The 20414-nt window shown below is 34.8% G+C and overlaps 1 protein-coding gene across 3 annotated transcripts in view; it reads left to right on the forward strand.

The window, feature by feature from the left end:
• KCNT2 (potassium sodium-activated channel subfamily T member 2) overlaps positions 1–20414 on the forward strand; it is a 399505-nt gene that overhangs the window by 64431 nt on the left and 314660 nt on the right. The gene's annotated exons all lie outside the window — the stretch shown is intronic.

Below are 20414 nucleotides of genomic sequence, written 5' to 3' on the forward strand. Positions count from 1 at the left end.
CCATATATTCAGGTAGTTTCTAGTAACATGAGAAATATGTTCTTCTGTGTTATTTTTATCATTGCCAGGTCATGGATAAAACAAAATATTATAAATTAATATTGGGAGGAATATTCCATTTATTTACAGTAACCTGTATTAAAATAAATTGATAAATATGAAAGACTTATTGAAAAGACAATCTTCAAATGCTTTTATTAAGCTCTTATTTAGGTAAGATCAATTTAAGGAATGTATTCAGTGAATGTTTAGCTTTTGGAGTTTTGGGGGCAGAATTAAAACAACTAATATTTATCTTGTTATTTAAAAAATTTAGGCATGGATTTTATTTATGCATACCTCATTTTTATTTCAAATAAATGTGCCTCTCAAGATATTACTTGCTTCTTGAAAAGTAACAATTACATCTACTTTTTCAGAAAACTGTTTAAAACCTCTATGATGGAAATAGAGTTATAAATAAATTTTTAAACATAATAAAAAAATTGAAAAGCTTATGTATTTGATTCAATGTATATTTTCCAGCTCTACTATATTTCCACAAAATAATAAATACTAAGTATCTGAGAAAAATACATCTTAACGATGTTAAAGGAGAAATAACCATAAGGAAAATATTTAGAAAAAAATCAAGTATGAGAGATACATCAGCTTATATAATTTAGCGTTTTGTGTTTTTACCTATTTGCTTACAGCCTATTTGCTTTTGGTTCTGTTTTCCTGGAAAATTATTGATCAGGTTTCCAAAGACAGTAGAGGTTCTGGTAAGTTACACATTACTTGGCTTGTTCCACTGATTGTGAAAATGTTCCTCCTCCGATTTTTATACAAATGCTGCAGGACGATGATACAGAAAACAAAACCAACAAACAAAACAAATGAATAAACTACGCACTCATACACTTCAGGCCTGATTTTCAAATTATTTTAAATTAGCTCAGATGTAATATCCTTACTTTATAATCTTGTAACTGATAATGTGGATTTCCCCCAACTTAACCTTTTGATTCTACTTGTGATTTGAATATGCACGTTTTCAGATGGTATTTGAGAGTTACATACACAGTTTCTTAAGCAATGGATAAGATGAAATGCTGCTTCTGCTGAAAAAAATTTCTTTTGGTTTGTACATGGTGGGGCGTGGGGGAAGGGGAGAGCAGAGAGAGAGAGAAAGGGGTGGGGTGGGGTGAAGGAAGAGCAGAGAGAGAGAGAGAGAGAAGGGGGGTGGAGGGGTCTCCATGTTGACACACCTTTTGGGGACAAGACGCAATTGTAGAGGGACTTTACCTAACAAATGCAATCAGTGTAACCTGGTTTCTTGTACCCGTAAGGAATCCCCAACAATAAAAAAAAAAAAAAATTCTTTGGTTTCATTATGTTGTATCATTTTCCAATTAGAAATAAGAACTAATTACTTATTCTATCATAATATCCGTTCACAGTTAAAGAGTGCTTTTTGGAAAGTGAAAGGCATCATCCACTTTGCCATGAGGCTAATTTGTAACATCTGATGTCAGCAGTGAGATAAAACATTACAGAGTGTTCTCTGTCTGGTTGTGCAACCTCTCACAGTTTGCAACATAAGAATAATTAGATCTCATTGCTTTTTCTTAATCATTCTGAAAGGAGTTCTTTGATAAAGAAGTTTGATTTCATTGGAACAAAAGATGTACCTTAAAATAGTAAATACTGTGTGTTTTTATGTAAAAGAATGTAAATAACTGAAAAATTGCTTTATTGACCAAGTAAATTACCTGGTCTTATTCACAAATTAATCTTCAAAAATCACCTTTTTTTTTGTACTTTTCCTTTTAAATAATCTTATGTTTTTCTTTTTGTATACTTACTACTTTGAGGGAATTGCATGGTTTGTGGTAAGCAAGATAGAATTTCTTTGCTTTTTTTGTTAATTAATAAATCCTGTGTGCATGTTCGGTCGGAGTGTCATGTTTCTTGTCAGTTCACCACTTTTTTGTTCTATTTAGATGTCAAGTTGAGTTATAAACTTTGTATGAGGAAAACATCCACAGTGGCCATGAAACTATTAATTATAACTAAGCTGCAGTGTTGACTGAGACCATTAGATACCTAAATAAATGGTATTAGATGATATATGCTGTGATTTTAAATTCTTATCCAAATTATGATAATACCCAAATACTTTTAGAATTCTGGAGAATATGAGAAATTTGTGCTGTCGCCATGCATTGTTCTAAAACAGGAATGTTTTAGTCCTTATGAACTCTTTTATGAGACCCTTGAAGAGAGCCATGGTTACAATGATAAAACAAGCAGTAATTCCTCTTTAAACAAATGATGTCGTGGTAGGTATAACCTTTGAGAGAATGGGGGAGTGTTATTTATTTTAGGATTAGAGAACAGTCTTTTTATTTCCAAATGTCATAGATAGATGTATGTTGTTGTTTTTTTTTTTTTTCTACTTATTTTATTTAAGTTCAAGAAACGGATTGGGATTCTGCAGGCAACTACATGATGACTTGATGGAGAAGAAAAGGAAGGACGGCAGAAGTGAAAAGATTTGAGACTCATTTATAAATCTTTCTGACATAACACAATACTAATGTAATTTAATACTAATGTAGTACATTACATTCTAAACGTCTTAAAATAAATCTCACATGCTGTGCTTAGCGATAGGCACAATTCAAGACCAACTAAGGCAGGTAGAAGAGTGAATCTTCTTCTCACTGTAAAAGAGAAAACTTAATGGTAGGGAGTGTGGTGTGAGAGCTATGTTCAAATGCCTGGAAATATCTCAGCTCTCAGGAAAAGTGATAACCATGATTACTTAAGTTGTGGTTGCTCTTTTTCACCTCATCCTAACTATAGCCCACAGTGGATGTGGTGCAAATGAATGTAATTGGGAAAGGAAATATGTATTTTTTCATCATTCAATGCAATGTTAAGATGCTAAGATACTGCAGGACATATGAAGGAAGAATCATCCAGTATTTAGGTGTGGACTTCATGTTAATGAAGTAGACTCTCTGTCACTGACCCTGACTGCGAACAAACGCAGTCCTCCATGTATGATTTGAAGGTGTCTCTCTAAGGAATGGAGGAAAGTAACTTTTAAGAGTAATCAGCTGCTCGGGAGGCTGAGGCAAGAGAATCGTGTAAGCCCAAGAGTTAGAGGTTGCTGTGAGCCGTGTGACGGCCAGGGCACTCTACCCGAGGGCGGTACAGTGAGACTCTGTCTCTACAAAAAAAAAAAAAAGAGTAATCATGTTGTAACTTTGTATCATTCTACTATGTGTCCCTACCATATAGAAACTGCATTCACCAAAATCTCACTGAAATAGCAGTGCTGTAAAAGATGTCAATGAAAAAGAAAAGTGTCTTTCTCACCTAAGGATCCCTCTCTTTTCAAAAAGTACTCCCATTTTAACGCCCTCAAAATCCCCACATCCATCTGCCATATACTTGCTCTCCCATATTATGTAGCTCTGCTCATTACGCAAACATTTCCAAACCTCAAATTTATGTTTTGTTCTTCAAACCAAAACAAAAACAGCTCTTATTATTCAGTGCCTTTGTGTTGTAATCTGATGAGAATGGTTCAACAGAAATTATAGATTTAAGACAGATTTAATTAACTCAGTGGGTATTTAAGCATGAGTTAATCCTCATCAGTGTCTGTGTAGTAGGAACAGAGAAGCCAAGACAGGGAATTTATGAGTTTCACTTGTCTCATGGAGGTCAAATCGAGTCCACTCACTTCCTTCGTTGACTTTCCCAGGGGCAGTGATGCATTCATAAAAACATGTATCATGAACAAACTCTGAACTGAGAGAGCATAGTCTGGCACAAATTCTGCAAATATATGAAATTTTCAATCATAAACATATAAATATTATGAGTTTCTTGGATTAAGAAACATTTCATTAAGAGTGTAATCTCTAGTATGTCACCTTTAAATTTTCTGGGTCCACTTGAATTTACTTTGAGCAATTCCTCTTCTCCCTAGCATCTGTTTTCCCCTTTGACCCACAGAACAGAAGCATCTTCCTGAAGGAAACAGAGGTTCCCAGGATAAATGAGCAGAAAGGAAACAGAAGTAAGAAACGGAGTGTGTTCAGCTTTCTGGTGTCTTCTGTTGATTTATTTTAGAACCTCTACCAGTGATCTTGGGCTTATTTTAAAGTCATTTGTATCTAGATAAAATATAAATGTTGTCTAGGTTTAAAATCCTAAGTGGTATCTTATGTTAACATGATATAACATATTGGAAAAAGACTAAAAGGCTAAAGCTATTTTTTAAATTTTTATAATTTATTATAGTAGCATATATAACAGATATTACTTATATGTAATATAAAAATTCACATTTTCCTGACAGAGTGATCACAAAATGTGCCATGATTAAAATAAGAAATCTTCATTCTGTGTATTTTCTTACAAATGGTATTTGAAGCAAAACAGTTAAGAATCTAGACAATCCAAATGTTTGATTTTTCCAAATAATTTTGCCAGGATCTTTGGGTTTAAATTTTTTTCCTCTCACTCCTGCTGAGGAAGTACATACATTTTGAAATTTAGTCTATTTGAGCAATGCTTTTTTATCCTTTAAGCTGATAATAAGCATATGGAAGTGGGATTGAATTTGAGACAAGCTGTCGATTTCTATTGAACACTCAACAAACATAAGATACTAAAAAAATTTTTTTTAACTATATAGTGATGGGCTAATATGTACCAGAAGTTTGGTAAATTGATGTAAAATCTTTCTGATGTGGGACAAGAAAAAAAATCATGCAATTAGAATATATTTCATGGCTGAGGCTGTAATTAGTTTGTTTACCTTTTAGAGCTATAAGGTTATAGTTTTCCAATGGAAATACCAAACTTCACAACATGGTAGCAAGAAAACTATTATTTTATTTACCATACTACCATTCTTTTGCTATCTTTTGGTTAGTTATGTTTTGGACCCATATAATTAAGAGGAGCTTATTTGGAGCTCTGGCCCTCTTAAAAAAGATTTTGAGCATCTGTAGGATACACACTAAGTATATTAAATGATTTTAAGGGATTTAATTTTAAATTTTCTTTTACTGATGGAGAAGGTGTGCTCTTGATGAAACATCAAGTGAAAAGGGACAGTCTAGTAATTGAGAGACCTGAATTTCATTTCCATCTCTCTGACACTAAGTAAGCACAATCATTTAACATAGCCGGCTCTCAGTCTCTCTGTTTGTAAACTGAGTGGAGTGAACAAGAAGGCTGTTTCCAAATCTAGATGATTTGGACAGAGAAAAGAATAAGCCAGTCTTGGATCATTTGTCAAACACACGGCGTTTGTGTTGGGGCCCTTCTTACATCCATTGCATTGCTCTCTCCTTCTTGCTCAATCTCTTCCTTCTTATGGCATTCAAGCCTCACTGCCCTTGAGATTTCCTGCTTACTCTTTGCAAAGGATTATGTGTTTTATGGTTCGCTGTTTAATTTAACCTCCCTGAAAATACCCAGGTCCTATTCAGTTAAACCGTGCTTTAAGCTAGCAATAAAAAAAATACTCAAATGTATCTGAACAACAGACCCACATGCTTCTTACATTTTAGAATGCATTATAAAAATCACCTAGGTTACTTGTTAAAAAATGCACATTTGGAGCCTGATCCCAGAGCCATTTAGTGTTGATTTTTAACCAACACCCCAGCAGATTCTGATGTTAGCTGAGAACTGTTGTTTTTGGATTTTTTGTGTATTACCAGAGTGTCAGAAGGAATTAACTTAAAGCCACAAGTAGAACAGAGATGGAATATGGTAAGGGGTATCGCAGAGGTACTATGTCAAATCATGTAATAAAATTGTACGTGATTTTACACACATAACAAAATATATAACAAACTACTTCACACATAATAAAATTGTACATGGTTTTACTTCATACCTAGTTCGCACTTTGTAGTGAGGGGTCTTGTTACCTGTAAACTAATTCTGTGTTACTTTTCTTCTATGAAATTTTTCACATAATTCACTTGAGAGTACTTAAAGAGTTCATGTGTAAAATAATGGCGTCAGAGTAGAGAAAAATGAAAGGCAGTGAATTTCCAAAATTATAAATTTCATTGAGCAATAGAATGAAAATTGTACTTTATGAGAATAATAGCTAAATGAACATTTAAAAAAATCATAAAACATCTTCCTTTAGTTACTCCTCACAGAAGTACAATGCAAAGAAAGGGGTTTTATTTTTGACTTATTGTTTTCTTTAATTCCCCTCACATGCTCATTTTCATAGTTTATAAATTTTCTGAGCAACACTGTGAAACTCTTTAAAAACTATTAGTCAAGATTAAACTCTTAAAAATATAAAATCTCTGTCTCACTCTCCATGCACTGAATCAGATCTGCCTTTTAGAAAACCCCTAGCTAATTCGTGTGTGTTTTGAAGTTTGAGAAATAGGATCTTAAAATATTTTTCTCTTGGACTCTGCTAACACTGGTATTATTTCTAATCTGTTGCCTTGTGAAATGATAGCTTCTGACTAACAATTTTCTAAGAAATAGCTGTATTGTTTTTATTCAAATTATGCATGTCCATTTAAGAAAAACAACACAAAGAAATAAGGAAACTTGCTCAACCACTCACAAATAAAATTAATGAAGTGATAATTGAAGGCATCTCTATATACAGATTTTTGTAGATATAAGTAGAAATATGGATGAATTGATGAATAAGAAAAGCGTAAGAGATAATTTTACTGAAATGGAATTGTTGTATATATATAACATTTTTAAATGAAAGATACTAAGTTTTTTGACTTCCGATATTTAGAATTGACAAAAACAAGCAATTTAAGGGCGATCAAAGGTATTGTTTAACTTGCAGTAAATGTTTCTTTACAAGAACAGCTATTAGATTTTACAAGTCATCTAAATGAAGTAACATTGTGAGATGGATGTTTTCCAGGTTTAGACATCTGTTGTCTGTCCAGTGAAGAATGAGGAGTTATTCACACTGCTTCACATTCCCTCCTCCCAATTTCGTTTCTTCAGAACAATTTTTTATATAGTGCAAGATTTCTGATAGTTAGTTCTATACTATAATTGTAATTTCAGTAGATTCTTTATCTTATTTTTGTATGTAGGGGTATAATTGTTTCAGTAGTAGTGATTATCACAGCATCTTCTATCCTGAGTTTTAATTTTGATTATTTTTTTAAATGAAAAGATTTTATTAAGTATTTTTATTTTATCCTCAAGAAAGCATTTTTTTTTCTTTAACTTCTTACATGCTTAAGAAGGTATGTCACCTTTATATTGGAAGGCCAAATTGTGTGTGTAGATAGTTCTTTTGTTACTCATTCTTGCATAATCCTGTAGCTGCTGCTGTATTTTTAGGCATTGATTTTTTTCATGGAGAAATTTCAGGTAAACTCTAATTTACCTATCCCCTCCTTGTATTTAACTATGGTTTATTACTTTTACCAGAATATGTCATTGTTTTGTTATTAATATTTTATGATTCAATGAGTCTTAGGTTGTGGGTGATTTAAAAGTTTTAATTATTTCAGTCCAGTTTTCTTTGATAATATGTTTAATGATTTTTTGTTTTTTTTGAGACAGAGTCTCACTGTACCGCCCTCGGGTAGAGTGCCGTGGCGTCACACGGCTCACAGCAACCTCTAACTCTTGGGCTTACTCGATTCTCTTGCCTCAGCCTCCCAAGCAGCTGGGACTACAGGCGCGCGCCACAACGCCCGGCTATTTTTTTGTTGCAGTTTGGCCGGGGCTGGGTTTGAACCCGCCACCCTCGGCATATGGGGCCAGCGCCCTATTCACGGAGCCACAGGCGTCGCCCGTTTAATGATTTTTTTTTTTTTTACTTTCCCATTTTACCTGTTCTCTTTTTTAGGAACTTGATTTATCTGCATGTTTAGATTTCTTTGTTTTATTCTGCTTCACCATATTTATAATATGATTTATAACAAACAGGCAGTTCTATTGCTTGTTAGACCATTACGCCAAGTCTTTCTTCTATACTTCTATTGCCCTTTTGGGAATTAACACCAATTTTTCACAGTAGAGACTAAAAAGTGTCTGAGTATAATGTCAAGTGGCCATGAATATAAGCAGAGGGGACTTAGAAAACATTCAGCATTGTGGTAAGGCATCCATTTGTTGATAATATAAATGTCAAATTATTGTCCACTATCACTACAAGGCCCAGATGCTCCAAAGATGAGAAGAATAGCTAATTATTATTTATTTTTCAGAAGATTATGTTTTCCCCTGTGAGAGAGACAAATGATTTATCACCAGAAGTCTAAATGATGAAAATCAAAAATAGAGAAATTTGACTTCTTGAAAATGAAAATCTTTTGTGCTCCGAAGTACACAAGCAAGCAAAGAAAGTACACAAGTACTCAAAGAAAGCAAGAACATAACCTATAGAATGGAAGAAAGAAATTCTGAATGGAATGGAGTAGATAAATGTTGGTGAAGCTGTGGAGAAGTTAGAACTCCCCTATATCGCTTTTAGAAATGTAAATGGGGCAGCAGCTTTGGAAAACAATCTGGCAGTTCTCAAAAAAGTTGAACATAGATTTAACATTGGACCTGGAATTTCTCTGCATTGGTGTATACTCAAAAAAAATGGAAGTATGTGTTTACACAAAGATTTGTGCATTGATATTTATAGCAGCATTGTGCATAATAGTTCCAAAGTAGAAATCAACCAAAAGTATTTATCGATGGATGAATGGACAAATGAATTGTGGTGTAGCCATACAAGGAAATATCATTCAGCACTAAAAAGGAGCTGAATGCTGACAGGAGCAGTAATATGGATGAACTCTGAAAAACATTAGGCTCAATGAGAGAAGCCAGTCACAAAAGATAAAATATGGTATAATTTGATATATAAGAAATATTTAGAATATAAAAATTTGTAACAACACAAGGCAGAGTAGCAGTTGCCAGAAGTTCGTGGATGAGGAGGACAGAGAGTTCAGTGGGTGAATAGGTACGGGATTTCTTTTTTTTTTTTGAATCAAGACTCATTTATTTACAGTGTTTTTCTTCCTAGGATAGTTATTCCAGAAGCTGGTGCTCATTTCCCATTGGCCAACTTATACCTATGGCCTCCTGAATAGAAGCAGGGGTCTAAATCTTATTGGCTCTACTGCTTTACCTTTTCTATTTTTTTTCCTAAGACAGTTACATTCCACATTTACCAAGCCTAACCTATACCCTTGTAAGATGCACCATAGGTGTGATCCTTTCAATGCCCCTCCCTTTACCCACCTCCCCCCTCCCTCCCCACCCTTTCCCCCTGCCCCCTATTCTTAGGTTGTAACTGGGTTATAGCTTTCATGTGAAAGTCCTAAATTAGTTTCATAGTAGGGGTGAGTACATTGGATACTTTTTCTTCCATTCTCGAGATACAGCTCCATCCATGTAAACATGAAAGAGGTAAAGTCTCCATCTTTCTTCAAGGCTGCATAGTATTCCATGGTGTACATATACCACAATTTATTAATCCATTCGTGGATCGATGGGCATTTGGGTATGGGCAAGGGACTTGAAGAGAAACTTCTGAAGAAGACAGGCGCACAACCTTCAGACATATGAAAAAATGCTCATCATCTTTAATCATCAGAGAAATGCAAATCAAAACTACTTTGAGATATCATCTAACTCCAGTGAGACTAGCCTATATCACAAAATCCCAAGACCAGAGATGTTGGCGTGGATGTGGAGAAAAGGGAACATTTTTGCACTGCTGGTGGGAATGCAAATTAATACATTCCTTTTGGAAAGATATATGGAGAACACTTAGAGATCTAAAAATAGATCTGCCATTCAATCCTGTAATTCCTCTGCTGGGCATATACCCAGAAGACCAAAAAGCATATCATAACAAAGATATTTGTACCAGAATGTTTATTGCAGCCCTATTCATAATTGCTAAGTCAGGTACGGGATTTCTTTTGGAATACTGACAATATTCTAAGATGTGTTTTGGCCGTGATTGTGCAACTCTGTTAATATACTGAAAGTCATTGAATTGTACACTGTAAATAGGGAAATTTTATGTAGTGTGTGAATTATATCACAATAAAGCCCCTAAACACCACACACACACACACATACACGCAAAGTGGAGCACAGTTTGGAACTTTGCTTACAGTTTCTCTTTGTCACTCATTACGCTCTGCAGCCTGTCCAGCCTGGTCCTGGCTCCCCAAGGACATGCCTTTTGCTCACTCTCCCTTGTATTCTTTGTGCGTTGCTGTTATTGTGCTCACTTGTGCCCTCCACCCAGCTGATTCATTTCTTGGTGGTGATGAAGGAAAGAGCTAAGCGAATGCAGGTGGTTTTATTCTTCCCTTGTTCTCCTTTCAGTTTTATAATTATTGTGTAACTATGCCCTGCTTGTTCCTTACTGGAAGTAAAAATTGGAACCTGGGCAATTTTGATGTTGATGGGGTTGAGCTATGGGAAACATTTCATAATTCATAACAATCATAGCTTCTGCTGGTAGCTTTTTGCATGCATGGAGAAATAAACATAGTTGAAGAAAATTAAATGTTGTTCAAACATGGTAGGATTTTGAAAAGTTCACGGGACTTGAATTAAAAAAATATTCTTGCTAAGAATGAGGATTAATGTGTTTTTTTACTTCTCTTATTGAGAAAAAATAAATATTAGTTTTAAATCCAAGGTTGTTATTTTTGTGAAGGCAGTTACTATTCCAAATCTTTTTTGCAACTGCTGACATCCTGAAAAAAATCAGACAGCTTAGTCTCTCAGGAGATATTATTTCTATTATAAAACATATGTGATCATGTATAACCAGACATGAAAATACCAAGCCTGCCAATGTGCCTCTGTGTTGCCGAAGACATTGGTTTTCCAGTGAACTTCATGTCTGAAAACAAATGAGGATAAAAATCCTGCTTATAAAAATGTGGAATCATTTCAAAGTGTCCAAAATTCAGCATCTGAGTGTTTCTGACATCCAGCAATTCAATTTCACACTTAGACGCATTTTTTTCCAATTTCTACGTCTGTTTATTTTCCCCAAGTTGACCTTTTAATCTTTCTAACTTAAACCCTATTTGCAAGTCAAATACCTCTTTCTTTCAGAGAAGAGTTATTAGAAGCCAGAATATATATTTTTATTTTTAAAAAGTATTTATTTTTGAACAGATAATGCAGTTATGTACTTTTAAATTTTAAAACAAGGATGAACAGGAATAGAGGGAAAATTCCCTCAGATCTTAAGAGTTCTTCTAATTTGCATTCCCAAAGACTCAGGTTAGCTGTGTCTTCGGTTTCCTGTATCTGTTTCAAGAGATCTATCAATTTGGAATTAAATACATATACATTTATATTTTCCTCATAATACAAACAATAGTGACCATACACTGTGTTTATATACTTTATTTTTCACTTTATAGGAAGTCTTAGTGATATTTCCATAGCAGTGCATTGAATTTTCTTGTTTTTTTTAAAATTTGCAATGTGATCTTTCGTGTGTATGTGCCATCTCTTATTGTTACAGTGACCTTTCTTGGACATTAAAGTAGCTTGAGAAAGTTATCTAAGTTGTTGTGTATATGAGTAATTTGTTCCTTTTCAAATTTCTGAGTAGTAACCCACAGTGTGGATGGACCATGGGCCTTCACTCATTGAAGGACATTTGAGCTGTGTCCAGTTTTGAGCTATTATAAATAAAGCTGTTATGAATACTAATGGTTTAGGTTTTTGTGTGAACCTAAAATTTTATTTCTCTGGCACAAATTCTGGAGTGCAATTGCTGGATTATGTGGTAGTTCTATATTTGGTTTTTTATTAAGCAGTCGAACTGTTTTCCAGAGTGTCCGGAGTGGTTGAACCATTAACATTCTAATCAGCAGAGTATGAGTGATTCAATTTTCTACTTCTTCACAGCATTTAGTGTTATCATTATTTTTTCATTTGATTATTCTGATAGGTGTGTAATGGGTCTGATTTTTTTAAAATATTTTCTACTTTATTTAGCGCCATTTAGAAAATTATTGCTGACACTCATTTTTTCCAACATAGGATAATTCTTCAAAGATAAAAACCAGAGTTAAAGACTACACTTCTAAAAATTAAGTTTAGTTGGGTCTAGACTCCTATTATCACCTGGTATTTTCTTTCCACAGCACTGTTACTGTCATAGACTGGAGAGTATTAAGATGGGAATGAGTGTGATTTATTACTACGCAATCTGAAAAAAGTTATGTTCTGTGGCTATAGAGCAAGAGACTTCAGAGTAATAATACCTCCTGAGATGTACACAAGACATTTTGCTGAGATTAAACTTTAGTCTTCTGATTTTAGAATCCTCACAACTGCAGTATGTTAAAATGTTAATTCTCTATTGCCGAGAGACAGATGGGATAATTATCTACATATAAAATATAATTGTTTAGGAGCTACAAATTAAATCAAGAAACAAGTTTCTTATGCATGAAGCTTAACTCTAGGAAATTCACTTTAGGAGTTGCAAGCCAAGAGCTTTCAGGACCACCACAGCTGTATTTTAAATTAATATTTGGCTTATGTATTTGCTAAAAATTTACTTACATATAACTTCATCTAAAACAGGGGTTCTCAACCTGTGAGTTGCAACCCACAGGAACTATATTAAAGGGCCACAGCATTAGGAAGGTTGAGAACCACTGATCTAAAATATTTCTTCTGATTTATTTCTGTTACTTGCTTTACCTTGAAAATTATTTTGTTCCTTGATGTTCTACCAGCATTTTCTCTGGGAGGCTCTTACCCTTCAAATTTCTGTTCCTTGGCCATTTTCTCAGTAAGGGATCTGACCAGGTTAAATCCTCTTTCTATATATTACCTTATCTCTCATTTCATAAGTCCTCAGTACTAATCAACCTTTAACAGAACTACTTGTCTATATTTTTTTTTGTAAGGAGGAACAGGTTTAGCAATAGTTTATTTGTTATTTTTCAGGGTCAAGCTTGGCACCTTACCCATAGAAGGCAATCAATAACTCTGTATGTTTTATTGATTGGTTGAGGAATGAAATAATGAAAAAATATTTCCTAATCTTGAAGATCTATGCAAATCTTCATTGTATTTTATTCAGTGAGTTATTTCTTCCTAACGTTTATTTCTTTGGGGGTGAGCTGATTGATGAACTCTGAAGAGAAATTATGTAAGAAGAGAGTGTGATGGAAAGTTGTCCTGGGGTTTCCTCCATCCACTTTCAAGACATCCCCAGGGCTGGGAAAACTGTGCCTTCTGCAGACTTAAGTGTAACCTTTTAACTAAATCTGAACTGTATAGACCAAATCCTTTTACTTTTATTAATACACTTTTGTTTTTTATATTTTTAAAATAAACATTATGTATTTAAAATACTAAAGAGTAAAACAAAATTTTAATGAAACAATCTTCTGAGATTAGAACACACGATTAGAACATTAGTAAACCGGTCAGTGCCTGTGGCTCAGTGAGTAGGGCGCCGGCCCCATATACCAAGGATGGCGGGTTCAAACCAGGCCCCAGCCAAACTGCAACAAAAAAATAACCGGGCGTTGTGGCGGGTGCCTGTAGTCCCAGCTACTCAAGAGGCTGAGGCAAGAGAATCACCTAAGCTCAAGAACTGGAGGTTGCTGTGAGTCTCTAAAAAAAAAAGAACATAAGTAAACCATAAGGTAGATTGGTGGCTACTATGCTAATAATTTCAACTTCTCCTGCCTGACTGGTGCCCCTCTTGCCATGAGGCTGTTTGGCAAGAGTTTAAGGTGGTCAAGTACGCCTGTCACTTACCAGCTTTTGGCAATGGATATGGTGTTTCTGTTAGAAGTGGAATTTGTGAATAGTTACACCACTCCACTATTTTTAAATATTGTCTTCCTAGTACGATCTAAAGAAGACTCGTGAAATCTAAGAAGACCAAGACAATACTAAAGGAAAAAAATAGATTTTTAAATGAGGACTGGAAATTTCAATATTATCTTGTGTTTGTTAATGATAAGATGGTTTGCTTGTTTTGTGGTACTACAATATCAACAGTAACATGATGAACATGAAATTTAATGTTCATCAGCTTTATAAGACTCATAAGGACCATGGATATTTTAAATTAGAGGGAGAGGCATGAGATGTTGCATTGCAGAAATTAAGAGATGGAAAGCAAAAGCAAAGATGATTCTTTCTAGCACAGTTCTCTCAAGTGGAAATTATGCCACTGAAGCAATTTTATAAAGTAGCTTGTATACTAGGTGTTAGGGTGAAAACTTACTAGATGGCTCACAGCAGGTTGGAGAAAGAATTCTCACATGATGATTAGGATGGAAAGAAGTACGAAGTTTATTTCAGAGAGAGAGAGGAGAAGGAGAGAGTGGCCATGGGACACACAGAGGAGGGAGTGAAAATGCTGGACAATTGGGAATAAACAGCTGGTGTTTAAAGGAATAAAAATGGCTTTTCACCCCCCTGCTTCAGCAGACAGATACAAGTGGCGGGGAATCCATTGCAGGTATTTACTTTTCCTCTTTCCTTTTTGAGGCTGAGTTCTCAGAGTCCTTGAAATCTGATTCTGGTGAGAAGTGAGGCAGAGAGTTGGGGTGGGCAGCTCATACCTCTACTGTCCACTTAGGGCTTTTCAAGCCTGAGAAAGAAATCTTAGAACAAGTTAAGCCACAGGTGTTTTAATTAAACAAAATGAGTGGGTGTTGTGAGTTTTTTCTTCAGATGGGGCAATTATGGGCTGTGAGTTCATTTTCCTTATTTTGTGTTTGGTAGTTTATTTTCCTCTGTTATGTAAGTTATCAGTAAAGCCACCTTTCACCTGAGAAAAAAGGGCAGCCATTTGGTGATGTGGAAATTGTGAAAGAATGCACTATAGGATGCTTAGACCTGGATAACATTTCAAAGCCCAAACAGCTGGCTCTTTCAAAGAGAACCATAACTGATGGGCAGCATGAATTAGCATTCAGCCTTAACAGAACAACTTCATGCAGTACTTCAAAAGGAAAATAAATATTATGCAGTTGGTTCAGATGAATCTGGTGATGTGTGAATCAACATGTACCACTGACTGAGCACAGGTTTTATACTTCATTCGGGTCATAACAGATTTTCTTTGCTATGAAGAGTTACTCTCTTTGGGCGCTCTTGTGAACAGAACATGGGGAATAGATATCTTCAAATAGATATATTCAAAATAAATGTCATGAAGTTTGCCTGAATTTGGTGAATTAGTGAGCGTATGTATAGACAGTGCAACTTCTATGACAGAGAACCCTGAAGGGTTTATAGCACAGATAAAAAAGTATTAGCAGTTGCAGTTGCCTTTCTTTTCATTGTATCTTGGTGCATCAGCAAAATCTCTGTGTTAAAGTGACTATTTTAAGTGACACTTTGCAACAAGTTATAAATATTGTTAACTATATGGTGGGAATGCAACACTGCATTGTCAGTTTCATAACATACTATCCTTGAAGGATGAAGTATTCAGTGTGGATTTGCCCTATCCTTCTTAATGCGTTGTCTATCTCAGGAACAGGTGTTAGCCAAAATGTTATCTATGTGAGAACAGATAGTTAAATTTTATGAAGAGCAGATTCCGCAATGTGAATTATTGAAGTAAGATTTCTGTAGAAATGTAGCATTTCTGCATGATATGATGTCAAATCAAAATGAAGTGAGTATTTTTTCCATGGTAAAACTAAGTCTATGCATGTGGCAAAAAAGGCATTTCAAAAAAGCCATCTTTTTAAGAACGCTTCTTGAAAAGGAAATTTTGAATGAACATTTTCCCGTAGCAAAAGTTATTGATGAACAGGATAATGCTTGTAACTAATTTGAAGACTACACAGCTGTTAGAGGCCTGTGAATTGGAGAATACAGTGAAAGGTTCAACTGACTTTGAGAATCATGACATCACACTCAAATTAGCATTGAACCTTACTTAGTTGAAATCACCAGGGCACCCAAAGAACTTGAGCTCTCAGCAGAGGATATTTTAAAGTCATTGTTTGATACTAAGAAATCCAACTGAAATCTGGAAAATTGCAGTAGAATACCCACACCTTTGACAGTATACCCCCCAAAATGCCCTCTTGCTTTTCAGTTGCTTATTTCTGTGAATCTGCTTTTTCTGAAAGACACATATGGGAAAATTAAATTCATATTTATTTTGCATTACATAATTTTCAGCTGAGTGTTTTTGCTCTACATAGCTTTACTTTAAGGGGAATTGGATTGGAAAATTGGCAAATAACGTTTTATATACAGATAAGGCATTTTTTTCCCCCAAATATGGTCTCTGACTTGCAGTGATATGTATAATTGAAGTCTGTCTTGCAATTTCAGTTCATTTCCATTTGGATATTTAAATGTTCAGAACTACATTTGATGATGCATCACTGCTAGGAGTTTGTTTTTACAGTGGTTAGGAGGAGAAGGAAGTGTTCGTATATGTGATTAAAATATGCAAAAGCATGTATTCTTTCTTTCTGGACTTAAAAACTACTAAGAGTGACCCTAATATTCAGTAATATAGATTTACGTTCACAATGTTGTTAGTTCAAAATCTGGTTACAGTTAAGAATTCAATTTAGGAAATATTTTAACTGACTATTCTTCAAATTTGAGCATCCTTTCTTGAATATATTCTGATTAATTACATAGATGTCAGAATATAAAGGACATTATTCAATTATTTTTGAAAGGTTGTTAAAGTAATAAAAGTAGCAAGCCTCTGTGAATAATATTATCACTTATTTTTGATAAAAGAATAAAATTTAAGTTTGTGTCTTAATTCCTTTCAGAGATTGAAGTATCATAATCGGTTCGATGGTCAGAACCTTCCACAGTTATCAGCCATGTCTTAAAGTATTTTTAAGCCCTGGGAATGTTTAGCCCTGGGAATGTTCACTTTAAAATTCTTGTAGAAATTTTGTGTTGATCCCAAGTTCACTAAGAGGAATTTGGTAAAGATTGATAAATTATTGGTTCCAAATCATAAGGCTATATAGATCAGACAATTGTCATTAATACTCTTTAATGATTATTTAGTGGCTAGTAATTAGAACATTTGCTAAATTACTTCTAGATGTTAGAGAAAATTGTCCATTTCATATTTGCTTTCAAAATTTAAAAATCTAACACTGAGATCATGAATTTCATACAATTGATAAGACATACAATCTTAATTACTAACAAGATCAATGAGGGAAATACCATTTTTTAAAAGAGTAGCTTAATTAAAGTGCAAATTAAATACTATGTGCCATTAAAAACAGCTGGCAAGAATAGGCAATAATGCTGTCCTAACTTAGAAATTAACATCATTAAAAACATTAGTTAGACTTGTTTTTAAAATTGCGTACACAGTGTAAAATACTAACATTTAGAGACATAAAAATAAATCAGAATTATCTAGATAAAAATTATATACTGAAAAAGAATCAATGTACTGATAATTACATTTTGTGCATACATGATAATGAGGGCGCTGTATTTCTAGCAGTCTGTGCAGAGCCAACATATGTGAATGAGGTCTTCAAATATTTATTGACTGAATTAATGAATGGCAGCCATCTGTATACCTTTTTTTCTTCTAAAGAAAAACGTTATTTTCTTATATTCTTAAATCAATGTTCTGTAAAATGGTACTTGTTTATTTCTATAACTGAAGAAACAGTTTACCATGAATGATTTCATAGAAATGTATTAATTACTTTTCTTTTTTTTTTTTGTATTCATTTTTGATTTTTGTCTTTAGGAGAGTATTTAGTAACACTTTGCATGAAAAGCCCTTATTTATAGCCGGGCGTTGTGGCGGGCGCCTGTAGTCCCAGCTACTTGGGAGGTTGAGGCAAGAGAATCGCTTAAGCCCAGGAGTTGGAGGTTGCTGTGAGCTGTGTGAGGCCACGGCACTCTACCGAGGGCCATAAAGTGAGACTCTGTCTCTACAAAAAAAAAAAAAAGAAAAGCCCTTATTTAGACAGAATATAAAACTGTTACATAATAAAACACAAAAAGGAGATTAAAGATGTTTTTTAAAAAGTTAAATAGGCTCGGCGCCTGTGGCTTAGCGGCTAGGGCACCAGGCACATACACTAGAGCTGACGGGTTCAAACCCAGCCCAGGCCTGCCAAACAACCATGACAACTACAACAAAAATAGCCAGGCCTTGTGGTGGGTGCCTGTATTCCCAGTTACTTGGGAGGCTGAGGCAAGAGAATCACTCAAGCCCAAGAGTTTGAGGTTGCTGTGAGCTGTGATTCCACAGCACTGTCACCAGGGCGACAGTTTAAGACTCTGTCTCTAGATAAATAAAAAATTCAAATAGAGATACATTTCATGGTGCATATATATTTTTTTTTTTGCAGTTTTTGGCCGGGGCTGGGTTTGAACCCGCCCCCTCTGGCATATGGGGCCTGCGCCCTACTCCTTTGAGCCACAGGTGCTGCCCTTGTGGTGCATGTTTTACTCTTCAAGATCTGATCTTGATGAAGAGTCTTTAAAGTTGATTTTCAGTTGGGTGCTGATGGCATAATAAGCAGAGGTCAGGAAGTTTTAAGGATAACCAGTGTAAGATAGTCAAATGGTCTTTGAAAATTGAGTCTTACGATTTAATAAAACCAAATTTCAATATGACTTGACATATATGGTCATGGACTTCAGATTATGGTTCCCCATGAAGATAATTACCTATAGAAAAATACATATATATACACAATGATATACAATGCCCTGTACTATAAGAATGTGATGCCAGTAGAACCAAGTTTATAAAAATATACAAAGAAAATTAGCATGATTCAAAAAATGTTTTTGAGCAGCTTTTTAAAGGGCTTACACTGGGATAAATTTTGCTGTGTTTTTTCAGGTATTATTTAGAGTGAATTTCAATTGTTATTTTTATTGGCATTATTATTAACTAATCAAGGTTTCCTGGCTCTTCAGTTTCCCATGTGCTACTGATGCTACCATTAAATGAATATTGCCTAGGATAAACAATTTTACAAACATGTAACAGCTGAACAACTGGGATTTTTTTCTTTGGAATTCTAAGGGTAAACCCATTGAAAGAAAATGTGAGGTAATGTGATGAATACACCATAATGGCCTTAACCTTGATGAAGCTATGGTGCAGTGTCTTAGACTTTTCGACTAGTTGGCATCTGAGAACATCCAGAGTTTTGTAATTTCAGAACACTTGATTCATATCTAGAAAACTAAAAGATGACGGAGATACAAACCATAGTGTTAGGGTAGTGCCTTGTTTACATTAAATCATACACATTGGAAGGGAATGATCAATATTATATGTGTACTTTGATAAGATGTAAAGAGAGGTGGGTGATTTTGAAGGGCATGTAGGATGTAGTCCATACCACGTCTAGTCCCACTAGGAACATTATACTACTAGAATTCTCTAGGGTGGGGATGCTGACAATTTTGTTTTTGTCTCCTCTTCATTGAAATGATTCAGTTCAGCAGAAAGAAATTAATTTGTCAGTTCTATAAAAGTGGACTGCTTTTTCTAACAGTGGGGTTTAAGATCTATTTATCAAAAATGTATAGATTCTATATTTATGGATTTTGATTTTACTTACTTTCATTTATGGGCTTTACTTGTAATCAGATGTCTAAGAAATAGGCTTTTATCCTTCGTTTTTCTTTTAAGATTTTAAAGGTGAGAGATGAAAACTTTCTTTCAATATGACTTAATGTTAATTTGGTTCGTAGGAGCTTTATTGGTCTTCCCATTTCCTTTGTATTCTCAGATAAAGAATAAAAAGGACATAAGCATTGCTATTTCAGCTCAAGTAATTAATTTCCTAAGCCTATTAAATACTAGTAAATACTAGTAAATACTATGTAAATAATAATTCTGTGATTGTATATATTTATCACCTGGAGTAGGGTTTCAAAATGAGAAACTTTAAGGTAGTGTACCTAGCCAGTTTTGTACTTTACATGCAGAGATAATTTCCTTCAGAATCTAGTAGGAAATAGTTTCCTCTGTGGAACAATGCCTCCATTTATGATTTCTCTTAAAGTACGTGTATAAATGCACTAACATTGGTTATCTGTCAAAAGCATTCTGCACCCAAATATGGACAGTTGTTTGTTATGGGAGCAGTCATTGCAAAATGAGGTTTTCTTTTCTTCTTTTTTTTTTTTTTTTTGTAGAGACAGAGTTTCACTTTATGGCCCTCGGTAGGGTTCCGTGGCGTCACACAGCTCACAGCAACCTCCAACTCCTGGGCCTAGGTGATTCTCCTGCCTCAGCCTCCCGAGTAGCTGGGACTACAGGCGCCCGCCACAACGCCCGGCTATTTTTTTGTTGCAGTTTGGCCGGGGCCAGGTTTGAACCCGCCACCCTCGGTATATGGGGCCGGCACCCTGCTCACTGAGCCACA

This window comes from Nycticebus coucang, chromosome 10 (assembly GCF_027406575.1).
Source record: "Nycticebus coucang isolate mNycCou1 chromosome 10, mNycCou1.pri, whole genome shotgun sequence".
Taxonomy (NCBI): Eukaryota; Metazoa; Chordata; class Mammalia; order Primates; family Lorisidae; genus Nycticebus; species Nycticebus coucang.